At 41.7% G+C, this 15,271-nt stretch overlaps 1 protein-coding gene across 3 annotated transcripts in view; it reads left to right on the plus strand.

Annotated features, from left to right (window-relative positions):
* Positions 1–15,271, plus strand: part of LOC111149146 (amyloid beta precursor protein binding family B member 2) — a 312,250-nt gene that overhangs the window by 37,324 nt on the left and 259,655 nt on the right. For all 3 annotated transcript variants that reach the window (XM_022506093.1, XM_022506091.1, XM_022506092.1), the window contains exon 2: positions 11,273–11,378. The gene's annotated coding sequence lies outside the window, so the exon portion shown is untranslated. The remainder of the gene's footprint in view (positions 1–11,272; positions 11,379–15,271) is intronic.

Raw genomic sequence — 15,271 nt, forward strand, 5'->3', positions numbered from 1 at the left:
TTAGAACGGATACCACAATGAACATCCATGGAAACTCCATCTAATTTTATTAATAATAATAATAATAATAATTTTTAAAAGATTTTATTTATTTGAGACAGAGACAGTGGGGGGAGACCCCAGACAGGTGGGGAGGAGAGGGAGAAGCAGGCGTCCTGGTGAGCGGGGAGCCCAACGTGCGGCTTAGTCCCAGGATCCTGAGCTGAAGGCAGATGCTTAACCCAGCTGAGCCACCGAGGCGTCCCTAACTTTAATAATTACTAACATTCTTCCCTGTGTACTTCATCTGTATGAATTTTCATAGGTTATCTTCCACTGAACCATTTAAAAATAAGTTCTAGATATCATGACATTTTACCCTGGAATACTTCAGTATGCATCTCTAAGAAATAAGGAAGTTGCCTTACTGAATATCAATAAATAAATGTAAGTTTAAATAAATTCAGATTTCCCCTATCAAGATGATGACTCTGATGTCAGTTTTGGAATCTCAAGTGATTGCAGTTTTAAATCACTCTGCTTCTGCCTACTCGCCTTGGGTAGACCAGCACTGGACTCACAGAATTCAGTAGAGATACAGTGACACGCTATTTTAGGCTGAGCCCAGGGTCGAAACTTCCCCGTTGTGAAAAAGGCCTCCTGGTGATGATAGTTTGCTAATAATTAATAGGTGATAATTTTTTGTAACCCCATCAAGTGGCTCTCTCTGTTTCTGCTCTCCTGTGACTGTGTTCATGTTGAACTGTTGTACCTTAAAGCCGAAATCAGTAACTATGTATACTGTAGCCAAGGTATTGGGCTTACAGAATTGTTCGTTGTATCAAGAAAATTTTAAATGTTGTTGCAAACTAACGAGTTACACCATTTTTAAACCTATTTTCCTCCTCGCCCCCTTTTTTTGCCCACAAATGGTATTATAATGCTTGCTTAGTCAAAGAAGACGGGCCAAACAAGGGTAAACATTTTAACAGCGCAGAATTTGCCATCATTTCATTGCCTTGATCTAACTGTTTGTGTCCTAAGATGCAAAAGAAGTCAGTGGCTTTTAACTGTTTACAAATAGAATGTGATTGTAAAATGTACAGTTTGGTTGTGTTTGAATTATGAAATCCCTCTCGATATAATAAACCATGACTTTTTGGCTGCTCAACATAAAAAAAAAAAAAAAAAAAAAAAAAGGCCTCCTGAATGGTTCTGTGTAGACATGCAGAAGTGATTTTTGGTTCCACTGTCCCGATGAGCCTTTTGGACACTCGGTTCCCATCCCTATGGGTAATGTCACAGTGAATTTCACAGTATTTCTGGAAGGCACAAAGTCTGTCGGGGCCGTGGGTGGAATTGTGGTATAATACCTGACGCTTGCGATGGGATAGTCCTCCCTGAAAGTTGGAAGAAATTGGAAAGCAGAGGAGGCAGAACCTTGTGGGTGCTGGGCGCTGGGTCTTCTCCTTCAGTTTTGGCCTCACCCCGAGTCACAGACACCTATGACTGGGCAAGTGTCTGAATTGTTTTAAGTCTTGGGGTAGGTGTGTGAAATGTACCTCCCACCCCTGGCTGCACTTTTACGACTCACAGAATATACCCTGGCCAGCACTGAGACTCTTAGACAAGAGAAGGAGACGGGTATTGGGGAAATTTTTCCTCCAAAGGGGCACCCTCCCATTGCCTTTTCCTAATGACACCGCCTTGTTACACTGTGGAAGTGGGGCTCCTCTGGGGACCATTTCTTTCACCTCACTGGCAGGTGCACAGTGAGTGCTACTTTAAATGATTCCTCTGAGCCTCGTAGTGGAACCCAGCCCACCCTGCCTCTTCTGGGGGAACCCTATTTCCACCTCTGTTTGGACTTTGATGCTGTTCCATTGACCCACTTGGAAAGATTGAGTATGTCGCGCCTGCTAGTTTTTCCTTCTGTCCTTAATTTGGCTTGCCTTTTATTGTCTTCCAGCTGAATGGATTCTTTCTCTTTCTTTTAAGGGGAAAGGGACCTGAGAAAAACAATGCTCCCGGTGGTGACTGTTTTTTTACGGATCATTGCTGTTTTATGTTAATTTAAGTGTTAAAATGAGGAGATAGGGAATTGCTAATTCACCAACCTGTTCTCTCCCCAGTCTAGCTAGACCTTTTAAGTATATTTGTGGCTTAAATAAAGATATAGCCGTGCAGAGTGGAAATGTCCAAATGTACAGTTTTTAAGTGCAATTGTATATATGGGATTTAAAATTTTATTTCCATCAGCAAGAATCATGATAAAATTCTGGGAAATTATGGAAAAGTGGAAAGGAGAAACCCAGAGATAACTAGCGTTAATACTCTCTGAATTTATGTCTCACTATTTTAATCTATGTGTTATATCTTTCTAAATGGGCAGACTTTCACCGTAACTGTCTAGAACTTTTTGCTACTCAGATGTGTGGTCTGGAGACTTAGCGTCCTTGACATCTCTTGGGAGCTTGCTAATGCAGAATCTTGGGCTCTACCCCAGAATCATAATTTGTATTGAATGATTTGGAAGCTCTAGAACACTATACCCAGGGCAGCAAGTGAAGTGGATACGGCTCAGAGAGCCGAGACCGGCGCTCTCCGTTCTTCTCCATTTCCCCTCTGTCACGCTTCCTTAAAATAATTTGCCTCAGTATGTGCTAAAGCTGAAAACGAGGTCCTGTTCTGTTCTTTTCTTTTCTTTTCTTTTCTTTTAGTAAGGCCTAGCAACCCTGTCGAGAAACTGCACTGTCTTACACATAAACATTTCATTCAGTGAACATTTGTGAAGGGCCTCCCGTGTTCTGGGATTGCACATGGCAGTCGCAGCCCCCGCGGGTAGGGCTTGCGTATCCTGCAGGAGAAGCATACGGAGGGCAAGGAGGAGTGAGTGGTTGCTTCCACAGGGGTAGACGCTGTCAAGAAAAATGGTCTCTGATCTGAGGCTTGAATCCATGAATATGAGTTATGAGTACTGCTAGGCTCTCATGAGAGCACAGAGTTGGATGAAATGGGTCCTTTCCTTTGAGGATCATCCGCTTGATTTATGGCGAGGGAATGAATGGTGTTGTAACTAACAATACAAAGCCCCTTGGTGTTAAGGTGAAACCAGAAGGCCAGGTCTGAATGTCAGCCTTACCACCGTGACCTTGGACTGAGTGTCTCATCTGAACATCCATCTCTTCTGTAATGTCGGGATAAAAGAATATTTCACAGACTCACAATGATTTTTCTTTTTTTAAAGATTTTATTTATTTATTTGACAGAGCTCACAAGTAGGCAGAGACACAGGCAGGGAGAGAGGAGGAAGCAGGCTCCCTGCTATGCAGAGAGCCTGATTCAGGGCTCGATTCCAGGACCCTGGGATCATAACCCGAGCCGAAGGCAGAGGCTTTAACCCACTGAGCCACCCAGGCGCCCCTCACAATGATTTTTAAATGAGAGAGCGTAGCAAAGTGCTTGCCTACAGTGGGTGTGGAATTGATACTGTGTGAGAGAGATATTAAGAAAGTGCCAGGTGAGTACCATAGACAGAAATTGTGAGGAAGAACAGAGGACAGAGAGGCCATTTGCCTGGAACATGAGAGACTGTGGCCAACATTGCCTCGAGGGTGTGAATGAGTGAGAGTGGGTGTGAGGATGGGCCACAGGAACCCAAGTGAAAGACAAAGCTGCTGTTTTGAGACTGGATAGATGAAGAAAAGGGGTGACAGAAATGAGAGATCAAGTTTGGTGGGGAGAATTCTGTTTCAAACCCATTAGACTTGGGGCAGCTGCGGAGAGCTGTGGTTCTGGAATGCACGTTTGTTTGCTTCCCTGGCTTGTGGCTCAGATACGCCCTGTTCTAGGCTTGACCAGGGCTGGAGATGACCTGAAGTGCTCAGCCTTCCCTCTTCAGGGTCTGGTCAGTAGGAAGCTTGCAGAGGGACTCTTTCTGGCTCAGCGGAAATGGCCGCACCCACACCGGCTTTCTCACCAGGATGGGAAACAAGGCAGAATTTGGAAACCTTGACCTACCTCTTCTTCCCAATGAGTAGAGGAGAATGGATCTTCCCTGTTGCTCATGTTTACCCACTGTCATCCTCTTCCTTGGGTTTCTTTTTCATTTTCAATCTTCTTCCTCCCAACTAGTGACCATCAGTTAATCGCTACAGAAGAGAAATGAATTGGAAGGTAGGCTAACAGCTCTGACACCAGAGGACTAGATAGATACCTGTCTGTGTCTGTTTCCTTTCAACTCATTTATGATCTCTCATTATACAAAGAAGATGCAGCCCACAAGTAATCGTGGTTACTGGTTCTTACAGGTCACGGCTAGCCTGCCATATAAAATGCTAGTATTTTGCCAGATTTTCTCTATCTCTGTCTCTGTGTCTGTCTGGCTTTCTACACATCCACATACTTTAAATAATTTTTACTGAACCATTTGAGTTAGTTGTAGAGATCATAGCCTTCTTGTTCTAAGTACTTTAACACATATCTACCAAGGACCAGAATACTTTTCCACATAACCAATTTTATCCTTATCACCACAAAATAGTATCTAATGCATAGATAATATTTGAATAGTTCCTTAACTTTCCCCAGTTATTCCAATAACGTCTTTTATAACTATTCCTTTCCTTGTCTAAGAATCAACAATCATTCATTGAATTTTGTGTCTTTAGGTTCCTTTAATCTAGAGCAGTGTCCCCGTTTTTGTTTTTTTTGTTTTTTTTTTTTATTTTATTCATTTATTTGGCAGACAGATCATAAGTAGGCAGAGAGACAGGCAGAGAGAGAGGAGGAAGCAGGCTCCCCGCTGAGCAGAGAGCCCGATGTGGGGCTCCATCCCAGGACCCTGGGATCGTGACCTGAGCCGAAGGCAGAGGCTTAACCCACTGAACCACCCAGGCGCCCCGTTGTTTTTTTTAATCATTCATGGCATTAGTATCTTGGAAGATTTCAAGGCAGTTGTCTAGCGGAAAGTACCACAATCTGGATTTGTTTGATTGTTATTTATGATGAGATACAGATTAAGCATTTTGACAGACATATGACACAGTGATTGTGGAGACACATGACATTCAATTGTCCCATAATTGATTAATCGATTATGCTATCGCTTGGGCAGAGTGATCTTCCAGAATTTTCCATTATAAAGACACCCTTTCCCCTAGGCAAGTGATAAGTCATCTGTGGGGTAATACTCTGAGACTGTGTGAGTATCCTGATCCACAAAACCCTTTCCCTAATGGGTTTGAGCATCCATTAATGATCCTTGACTGAATCAATTATTGCCCTGGTGGTTGCAAAGTGGGATTTTCTCTTCCTGCTATTCCTTAGGTGTTTTATTAGCTGGCATTCTTTGTAAAGAAGAGCTTCCTGCTATCCCCTATTTCATGAATGTCTGTGGATTTCTGGTTCCTTTTTTTAAAATCAGTATGTTCTAATTCATTCACATCATCCTTGTTTTTTTTTTTTTTTTTTTTTTGCTTTTGTTCTAGCTGTCCCGTTTGGCCAGTGGGAGCCCCTTTGAGGCGGCTCCTGTGTCCCTTTGTCATGTCTGCATTAATATGTGAGCATTTCCTTAGTTTCTGGCATAGTAGGATATTCTTGGCAATTTTGTGCTGTCCTTGCTCCAGGCCTGGGCCCAACTGTTTCTGGAATGAATGAAGGTATTTAGAAGCCAAGAGCTGGGTACTCAGGCTTTTCTTTGAAAATGCTCATGATCTAGAGGACGTTAAACATCAACAGTCATTTGTTTAAGCTCTCCCATCCTCCAGTGTCTGCTAAAATATTCGCATGGAACCATTGGGGTGTTTAGAAGTTGGAAGGAAAGAACCAGTTGAAAGGAAGAGGCCATCAAAAGTTAAGTGAAGGGGCGCCTGGGTGGCTCAGTGGGTTAAGCCACTGCCTTCGGCTCAGGTCATGATCTCAGGGTCCTGGGATCGAGTCCCGCATCAGGCTCTCTGCTCAGCAGGGAGCCTGCTTCCCTCTCTCTCTGCCTGCCTCTCTGTCTACTTGTGATCTCTCTCTGTCAAATAAATAAATAAAATCTTTAAAAAAAATAAAAAAAAAAAGAAAGTTAAGTGAAGGTCTTCTGGCTTTGGACCGAAGGTGGCACAGTGAGGCGAAAGGGGAAGTGAGATGGTGCCATAGACCGATTTAAATTCTGTTGGAATTCTGCCCAGGGAGTGGCTAGAGAGCCCCAGGAAATAATTCCTGCTTGTGTTCTAGGTAGACTCTGAAAATTGGTTGCCCCTTTTTCCTCTATCCTGTAATGGTAAGAGAGTATATTCCCCCGAGCTATACATATGCTAATTCTTTTTTTTTTTTTTTAAGATTTTATTTATTTATTTGACAAAGAGAGAGAGATCACAAGTAGGCAGAGAGGCAGACAGAGAGAGAGGAGGAAGCAGACTCCCCACTGAGCAGAGAGCCCGATGCGGGGCTCGATCCCTGGACCCTGGGATCATGACCTGAGCCAAAGGCAGAGGCTTTAACCCACTGAGCCACCCAGGTGCCCCCTACATATGCTAATTCTTAGAGCAATTAAAAAATTATAGTTTCCATCCTGCGATTCCTAAGTGCTCTGTATTTTCAGGGTCAGCATATGTTATACAGAGATGGATGTATATTTCAGCATGGCCTTTAACAATTAAAATTCATACTTTGTATTTTGAGTACTCGCAATTAAATATAATACCTGACTTGACAGGTGATCATAATATTTGGTTGCAGATTATTGGGGTGCACATGTGCAGCATTTTAGGTAGCAACTTGTGAGATTCAGAAGTCAAGAATTTCCATTATTTTCCCAAGTAATCAGCATGCATTTGATAAGATGATGAAGCTTCCGAGAGGTATCTTGAATTGACTGATTTTGGGGGGAGCTCAGTATGTCCTCTGTGCTCTCTTTTTATACCTAATAGCATAATCTAAATGTTCATGTTGCCTTTTCTAGTCTTCAAAGCAAAACTTGAAGCCAGTAGCTTTCGTTTCCATCCGATAGGGAACCTATTGAATATGCTTGAAAATGCGGAAGCAAATTTGAAACATAAGGGTTTTGTTTTTGTCTGGTTTCCATCAAAGTCAACATTGGTGGAAGTGGGAAAAAAACACAAATCAAAAATATAAAGACTACTATGTGTATACTTTGTGCAGCAGGAATATGGTTTTTATTCCAATGTGTATACGCTGAACGTTACAGATGCTTTGTGGTTTTATGATACCGAAGCGCACACACTCCCACAAACACTGACTTTTAATTCTCAGTCCGTTCCTGAGAATGGAGAGTCATATGAAGGCAACTGTTCTCACTAGTTCCTGGGTGTGCATTCTGCCAGGAAGGTTAAACTGAAAACGGAAAGGAACACATTATTTAAATGTGCGGCGTACTGAGCATAGGTGAGTGAACCCAGGTGTGTTGTGGCCGCATTGTCCCAAATTGTCCTTTGACTCCTGAGTACCCTCACCATTCATTTCTTTTGTGACACGTCTGTGTGGGTGATCAAACTAAGTGACTTCACGACGAAGGAGTCAACCATTTTTGGCCAACGGACAATTTTCAAAGTCAAGTTTTGTGGTTATTGGGAAGATTTTGATATAACTCAGATCTTTTGGAAGCCATCAAGATCAGCCTCTGTCTCTTCGTACTTTCTATTTAAAACTCACCAAGTGGAGCGTTTATTCCTATGCCCAAATCCATTGCCCCTTGAATTTCTTTAATCTTGATCTTGTTTGAAAGGCGCTTTATACAGAACACAATTTCTTCATTCAGAATGAAATTTCTTTCAGACATTAAGAGAGCTTGTATACAATTATATAATTTTTTAAAAATCCTCTTTTATCTGGATTTTACTAAATCCATGACAGTTTTAGCCAGTAAAAGCAAATTGTATTTTGGCTGATGTAATGGATTTATATACTTTGAATGTCCCTTTTGGGACTGTATTTGCCTTGAGTTGTCAGATAGAAAATACTTGGAAGGGTTCAGTCATGACGCTGGATCTGTTAATGCTTGTGAAAGAAGCTTCTGGTGTCCTTGTTCTTGTGCTAGACTTTATTGGCTGGATTCATGCGTGAACTTAAAGTGGGGATAAAAAGAGGCTTTTCCCATCAAATTCTTTAGTTCTGTTTTTGTGTAGCATATTGTTATTTGGGTGTGTGTGTTCTTAAAGATTTTGTTTATTTTTTCTGGGTGTGGTGCATAAACAATGAATTTTGGAACACTGAAGGAAAATAAAATGGAAAAAAAAGACTAAAAAAAAAGATTTTATTTATTTGCGAGAGAGACAGCATGAGCAGGGGGAGAGGCAGAAGGAGAGGGAGAGGGACAAGCAGACTCCCCGCTGAGTGTGGGGCCTGACGCTGGGCTGGATCCCAGGACCCCGAGATCATGACTTGAGCCCAAGGCAGAGGCTTAATGACTGAACCACCCAGACGTTCCTTAATCTATTGTTATTTGTAATTATAAAAGTAGACGTGGTTATTGTGAGAAATCTGGGTACCACAAGAAAATGCAAAGAAACTAAAGATTATTCTACTCTAATTTCATTTTCTCTAATTAGTAACTATACAAATGTTGACTCCCCCACCTTTTTTTCTAGCTACAGATACTTTTAAACAAAATTGGGACTATACTGAACATATTGGTTTATAGTCTGCATTGCAAATGAACACTGCTTAGAAATATTTTCCCATTTTTTAAAAAAAGATTTTATTTATTTATTTGACAGAGAGAGAAATCACAACTAGGCAGAGAGGCAGGCAGGGGTGGGGGGAAAGCAGGCTCCCTGCTGAGCAGAGAGCCCAATGCGGGGCTCGATCCCAGGACCCTGAGACCATGACTCAAGCTGAAGGCAGAGGCTTAACCCACTGAGCCACCCAGGTGCCCACATTTTCCCATTTTATTAAATGATTTACGGATTTAGAAAAAACTGTTACCCATTGTTGGGCATTTATATTTTTAAAATTGTTTAAAATCATTATTACTTATCATAGGAAAACTTCTTTGTACATATACATCCATACTTTTTATGCGTATCTTGGACTTTTTAAATTCAAATTCAAAGTCTGATTTATAATCAAATACTGATTGTACTATTTATTTCTTAACCACCTAATATGTGTAAAACTGTGTTACAATTTTTGTTCAGTTCCTACCTTACTTTTTTAATGTGTCACTGATAAAGCTTTCTGAGCTTTATTTTTCCCATAAGTGCTGTGGGTTTTCCTGCATGATTTTGCATAGTATGGTGGGTCTTTGATAAATTCAAAGTCTTTTTTAATTCACTGGTTTCAAGGAGTGAAAACTAATTCAGTTCAGATTGTCATTTCCAGTAATTATAGTTAAGCCTTCTTGCCTGCCAGGGTCTGTCTTTATACTGCTATCATCTTGATCTGTACAGAATGGGGTGGTGAAACCTTATTTATTGAACACCATTAGGGAACTTCTCATAAAGAAAGTTTCATGTCATTCGAACTGTCCCTTAAGTGTCTACACTTGAGCATTATAAGCATGTGAAGGAGAATCTTTCTCAAATGTTGCTGTCCTCTTTGACATAATGAAAAGCAATTAAAATCACAATTTACACCCTTCCGGTTCAAATCACAGCATCTTTATAAACGATAGTTATCATATAGTCAGTTCTGCTAAAATGTGAGACAGGTGTTTCTAAGATCTACCATGCTATGCAAAATCATGCAGGAAAAGCCACAGCACTTATGGGAAAAATAAAGCTCAGAAAGCTTTATCAGTGACACATTAAAAAAGTAAGGTAGGAGCTGAATAAAAATTGTAACACAGTTTTACAAAAGGAACTGAATAAAAATTGTAACACAGTTTTACACATATTAGGTGGTTAAGAAATAAATAGTACAATCAGTATGACACTTTACCTTGACAAAATCCTGATGTTTTCTTGCAGACTGAGGCCTTCCAAAAGTTGCAGGCTATGAGTTATTTGCATTGGTGGAAGGAGGGTTCCCTGAAATCAGAAGGGAAGTTGGGGCACCCTATGTGGATGGGTTAGCTCTTAGCACTGGTGGACACTGGCGTTGCCTGTAGATGTTGGAGGCGTGGGCTTTGAGCATCCCGCGTGTCTTAACGCAGCTGCGTTCTGTCTGGATGCAATCTTCTGCCATTACCTCGGGTTTCCTGCAATGAAATCGTGCATCAGCAAATGTGAAAATCGAGTGACGCTCGGATTGTTCACTCATATAGCAATCTTGGAACAAACACAAACGTTAGAGCAGAACTGAGTGTACCGAGTGGTAAGACGGTGATGTCGAGGGGATGTTCTTCTGGTCTCCATCCCTAACAGATTGAATATGTGTAGAACACTTCCGAGAAGAATCGGCGTGCAAGTGAGCATTGTGTAAAGGTTGGCAATCACAATGACAGTAATAATAATGAGTGATGCCTCTCGATGTTTGTGGGATTCTGTTTGTTAGTTATGACCATCTCCTGTAACAGTGCTTCTTGGCTCCCTCTAATTGACCTATTTCTCAAGCTCTTCTGGCTTTTAAATGAGTTTATCAGGCTTAGAATTACATCTAGTGTAAGGCCCAGCATGGGAGAGCCTGGGGGTGGAGGGGGCGTGTCAACTTTCCTTTATGGTTTACCTTTGGCACCTGTTTTACCTACTCAAACTTTGTCATCTCATACCTATGTATTCATTTGTGAGATTGTTGGGAAGAAACTTCGGTTTCAAGTAAGGATATTATCATACAGAATTTTTGGATTTTCTCTTTGATTAGAGAAAACAGCTCACTTCTCATTCCCACCTGCAAAACTGAAGTGTGCTTAAATGAATCCATGAGAAGGGTGCTTACAAGTTGTGGGTGATTTTCTTTAGGTTGTTACTGGTTCATTTCTATTTACAACCATTTCTTTGCTTGTGAGATGAGCTCATCTTTGGAAGGTGGAGCAGGCAAGTGTGACTTTAGGAGACCTTCCTTCCCAAGTCGTAATATAATTAGAAGCCCAGATCCTCCCTCAGTTATTTTTTTATGGCTCCCCGAGAAGGACATTTTTACCGTGAATGGTTGCCAAGAAGCCTTTGCTGGATCCTCCTTTAGTGATTTTAATAAGACGATGGATCAAAATACCATCTTGATTTAGCAGGCCTTGTTAGTATTGTTCTGAAAGAAAAGTAGCTAACATGGGCTCATCATTTAGATATTCCAATGAAATCTGTATCTTAATTATGCAGAGAGACCCTGAATAGCAAGGGGGGGTGTGTCTTGATTTTTAATTTCGGATCTGACTTTGGATTTTAACTTTTTGTCTCTGCACAATTTTTAGATATTTGTGCTGCTTGACCTCACTGAGTGATTGCTATTAATTAACAAGACTTTGTGGGAAAAGGGGATTTGCCTTCTGAGCTCTGTACCAAAGACCTGGGAAAAAAGTAAGTAATTTTCTAACTTGCTTTAAAAAAGAAAAAAATTCTTGTTATTTATATTTCTCTCAGAAAGTTAACAGTGTAGGGGTATGGCTTTTCATTCATTCTTCCCTGGCTTTGTAAGTTTTATATGCTCTTACAGATTTGAAACATGGAGAGGAACTTGAGAGACCTTTTTTTTTTTTTTAAAGATTTTATTTATTTGACACAGAGAGGGAGAGATCACAAGTAGGCAGAGAGGCAGGCAGAGGGGGAGGGGGAAGCAGGTTCCCCGCTGAGCAGAGAGCCTGATGTGGGGCTCCATCCCAGGACCCTGAGACCATGACAGCTGAGCTGAAGGTAGAGGCTTAACACACTGAGCCACCCAGGCGCCCCTTGAGAGACCGTTAAAAAAAAAGCCTTCTAAGAGATTAGGGTGACAGTCTGTATTGTGGCACATCTTTGGGTTTCATAAACTGAGTCTTCAAGATTGTGATAAACCTTGTATCAGGTGTGAAGTAAACAAATTAAATTATAAAGGTGAAGTATTATACTAGGGCTGCCTGGAAAGTGAATCCAGTTTTCTGAGCCTCAAGTGTTTTAGACTTTTAGATAGGTTCTTTGGTTCTGAAATTTTAGAATAAGAATGAAATCCATTTGGCTCTTTTCTTGTCTGGAAAAGAAAACAAAATATGTAATCATTTGTTCAATAAGTCTCTCATGTAGCTTGGTCTTGGAAGAATTGATTTTCCTTTTAGTTTTACTGTTTTATAGCTTTTTGTTGTTACTCTGAGGTATTCTAATTAAGACATTGTGTGAATGGTTTTGCTGTCTTTTTGAGAAACTTGCGTGGGTCTGTAAAGTTGTTTTATTCCCTGATCTTTTTGAAAAGGTAAAATGGGCCTTGAAGATAATAAAGTCAGTCTGCTTTGTTGTAGAATTTACGTGGAAGTATGAATGACCCATAAGAATGTAAGCAGAACAAAACATACACACGTACACGTACACACACACACAGACACACACACACTCTTTTTTCTGGCATGTTCTGGAAACAGTATCATTGAGTGTAGGAACCGTGAGTTCATAAAACTCCTAGGTAGTTTCCTAAACTTTGTATGCCTTGTGGCTTAGGCTTCATCTACATTTCTGACCGTACAAATAAGTTAGTTAAAATGTGTCTAAAACAAAACAAGGCAGGAGAGAACTCTGCTCTAGAAGTTCCATAGAAGTATAAATAGTAAGATCAGATTTCATTGTCATATTGTACACACTCTAAATTTGCTTTTAATCAAGTTATGTATTATTATATAATAATTATAATAAGGTGAGGGTCATGAATTATGAAGCCTTTTTAGGTTGAAAAAGATGATCATACTGAAAGAATATTACACGCACACATGCACATACACAGACTATATACACACCACGAATTTCTGAGGTCTGTCGATATAAATTCATTGAAGGCAAGGACTTCGAAAATTTTCCCTGAAGAGTTTTTTAATGTTACAGTGAAATATCTGCAGCTGTGAAATACTTCCGCCAGTGGCATTTTGAAAAATGATAGCAATTTATTTAGTTGGATTTTATATTCACATATTAACCTTAATGTAAAGGAAATCCTATGTGGTACAGTTATTATTCCTCCTTGGAAAGGTGTTTGAAAAAGGATTATGTTGGAAGTCATCATTCTGTCCGCAGAAGTGGAATGAAAAGGGCGAAAGATTAATTCTGTGGGCTTCAGAATCTAGATATTCGATGTGTAGATTGGAAATATAACTTAGCCCCCCAGAAGGTAAGCTACTTAAACTGCCTTTCAAATAATGTACCATCTCTTTAAAACTTAATACAGTCTCTGGTGAGGTATTTTCCTTCCATTGTACCAAAATACTCCCTTTGTGCCACTGTTGTCCAAGTCGTATTTCCATTTTGTAGATGCAAGGTATCTGTAGGAATTCTGGTCACAATAATAAGCTAAAGACAGCTCTTGTGTTACCAGAGGGACCAGGGCAAAAAGATCCTGGCTTCCTAAAACTGATAGTATATTAAGTGAATATTTATACGCACAGATGGCCGTGAGTAATTTACCTTTAGGTTAAAAAAACCCCACAAAAATGACAAGAGGAAGGTTATAATGCATAAGTACTGTCAGGTTTGATTCAGGGGCGAGAAAACGAAAATAAGGAGGCAGGCTAATAGGTTCAAGACAAGCTTTACTGGAAGCGTCCTCGGGCGAGGTTCCGCTGCTCGTGAGGAAGTGAGCTGGGGAAGTCGCACCCGGGGTAGACACAAGCAGGTTTTTATGGGGTGAGGGTGGGGTGGCAGGACATGACCTTATATGGTGTGGGGCTAGGTATGGTTCGGTTTCTGTTTCCTGCGGAAGTTCTGTTTTCCTCCCCGAGATGACGTGCCCTTGGGCGGTCCCTGGACCCGGGAACCGCTTGTGACAGAATGTCTCCGGGGGAGGTCCCGGGGTGAAGGTGGCAAGATGGAGGATTGGCTGCCATTTTGTTGTCCCCTGGGTCCCCTGACCCCACCGGTCCAACATTCCGATCCTTTTGTCGTTATAGGGCGATGACTCAAATCTGGCTACTTTCTGCTGAATAAGGGGCGTTGTAGGGGGTTTCGGAAGTGGGCAAGCGGGAGCAGGGGTGTAGGAGTTGATTAATGGTCACTCCAGACATTTCGTGGACCCTTTCCTGAATGACCCGGAGAATGCAAAGGGGCCACCATTAGTAGTATGCAGAGCATGGTAAATGGGCTTAGGATTGGGAGAAGCCAGGTAGTTAAGGGGGATTGCCACCATTGGGATGGGGCGGAGCTGCCAGGGGGATACCAGTTTTGAAGAGACTCCTGGACTTTGGCCAAGCTGTGGGTGTTGGTTTCAACTACACCTGTCTCATTGATGTAGTAACAGCATTCTTCATTGAGGAACATGCAGGTGCTGCCTTTTTCCGTGGTGAGGAGGTCCAGAGTATGCCGATTTTGTAGGGCCACCTAGGCTACTGAAGTGATCTGACTTTAGTAGGGATGCCAGGGATTCCGCTGAGGCCTCGATACCCATCTGGAATCTTTCAGATAGGCCTCTGGTGGGATCTATGGAATGGATTAAGGCCCCCCTACCTAACCCTGTGGCCACCAGGGATGAGGCCAAGGAGATTCCAATAATGAGAGAGAGGAAGACTGCACGTTTTTGTTTTATCGAAGGATTGGCGAGAAGGGATACCTCTGTAGGTATCTGACTGTAGATGGTCAGCTGGGGGACTAGGAGATGAGGCCTAGTCCCATTGGAAGACAGGAATTCATAGGAGAGTCTGGGTTGAGTTGAGAGTTTTGGAAAGGGTGCCATTACTCCAAAAGAACGCGCTGGTAGAAGCATATTAGGGGTAGCGTTGGTGAGAGTGGTGTTGCAGAGGACTGGGTTGGGGGTTGAGTAGCACACAGGAAACTGTGGGTTTAGGGGGTCCTGAAGTAAGGGGATGTTCTGGAGGTTCGTCTGAGGTGGTATAGAGGCAGGTATTGATAGGATATAATTGAAGGGCAGGGGTAGAGGGACCACTACTGAGGGGGGTGGCGATTTAAAGCCACACACATGAAGCAGCTGGAGAGGTTTGTTATACCAGTAATATTGGCTAAGTGAGTTCCCCAGCGAATTAAGGCAAGCCAGGAAAAAGGGTCTATTCATGTATGAGAGGGGTATTGTAGGTGGTTTTGGAGGGCCTGTTCCTGGTATTGTATTATTTTAGATTGGTCTTGGAGATGTGTAGTTATACGAGTATAGTTTCGGAAAATTTTGAGGGTAGCTGTGGGATAGGAATTAGTAGCATATTGGTATAGTTTTGCTTCTACCCCCTTAGCCCATCTGTTATCCCAGGGATCAGGGATGTTTAGGTAATATGATCGGCGATTATCGGTAAGGC

Source organism: Enhydra lutris, unplaced genomic scaffold, assembly GCF_002288905.1.
Source record: "Enhydra lutris kenyoni isolate GAN:26980312 unplaced genomic scaffold, ASM228890v2 scaffoldscaffold21, whole genome shotgun sequence".
Classification (NCBI taxonomy): Eukaryota; Metazoa; Chordata; class Mammalia; order Carnivora; family Mustelidae; genus Enhydra; species Enhydra lutris.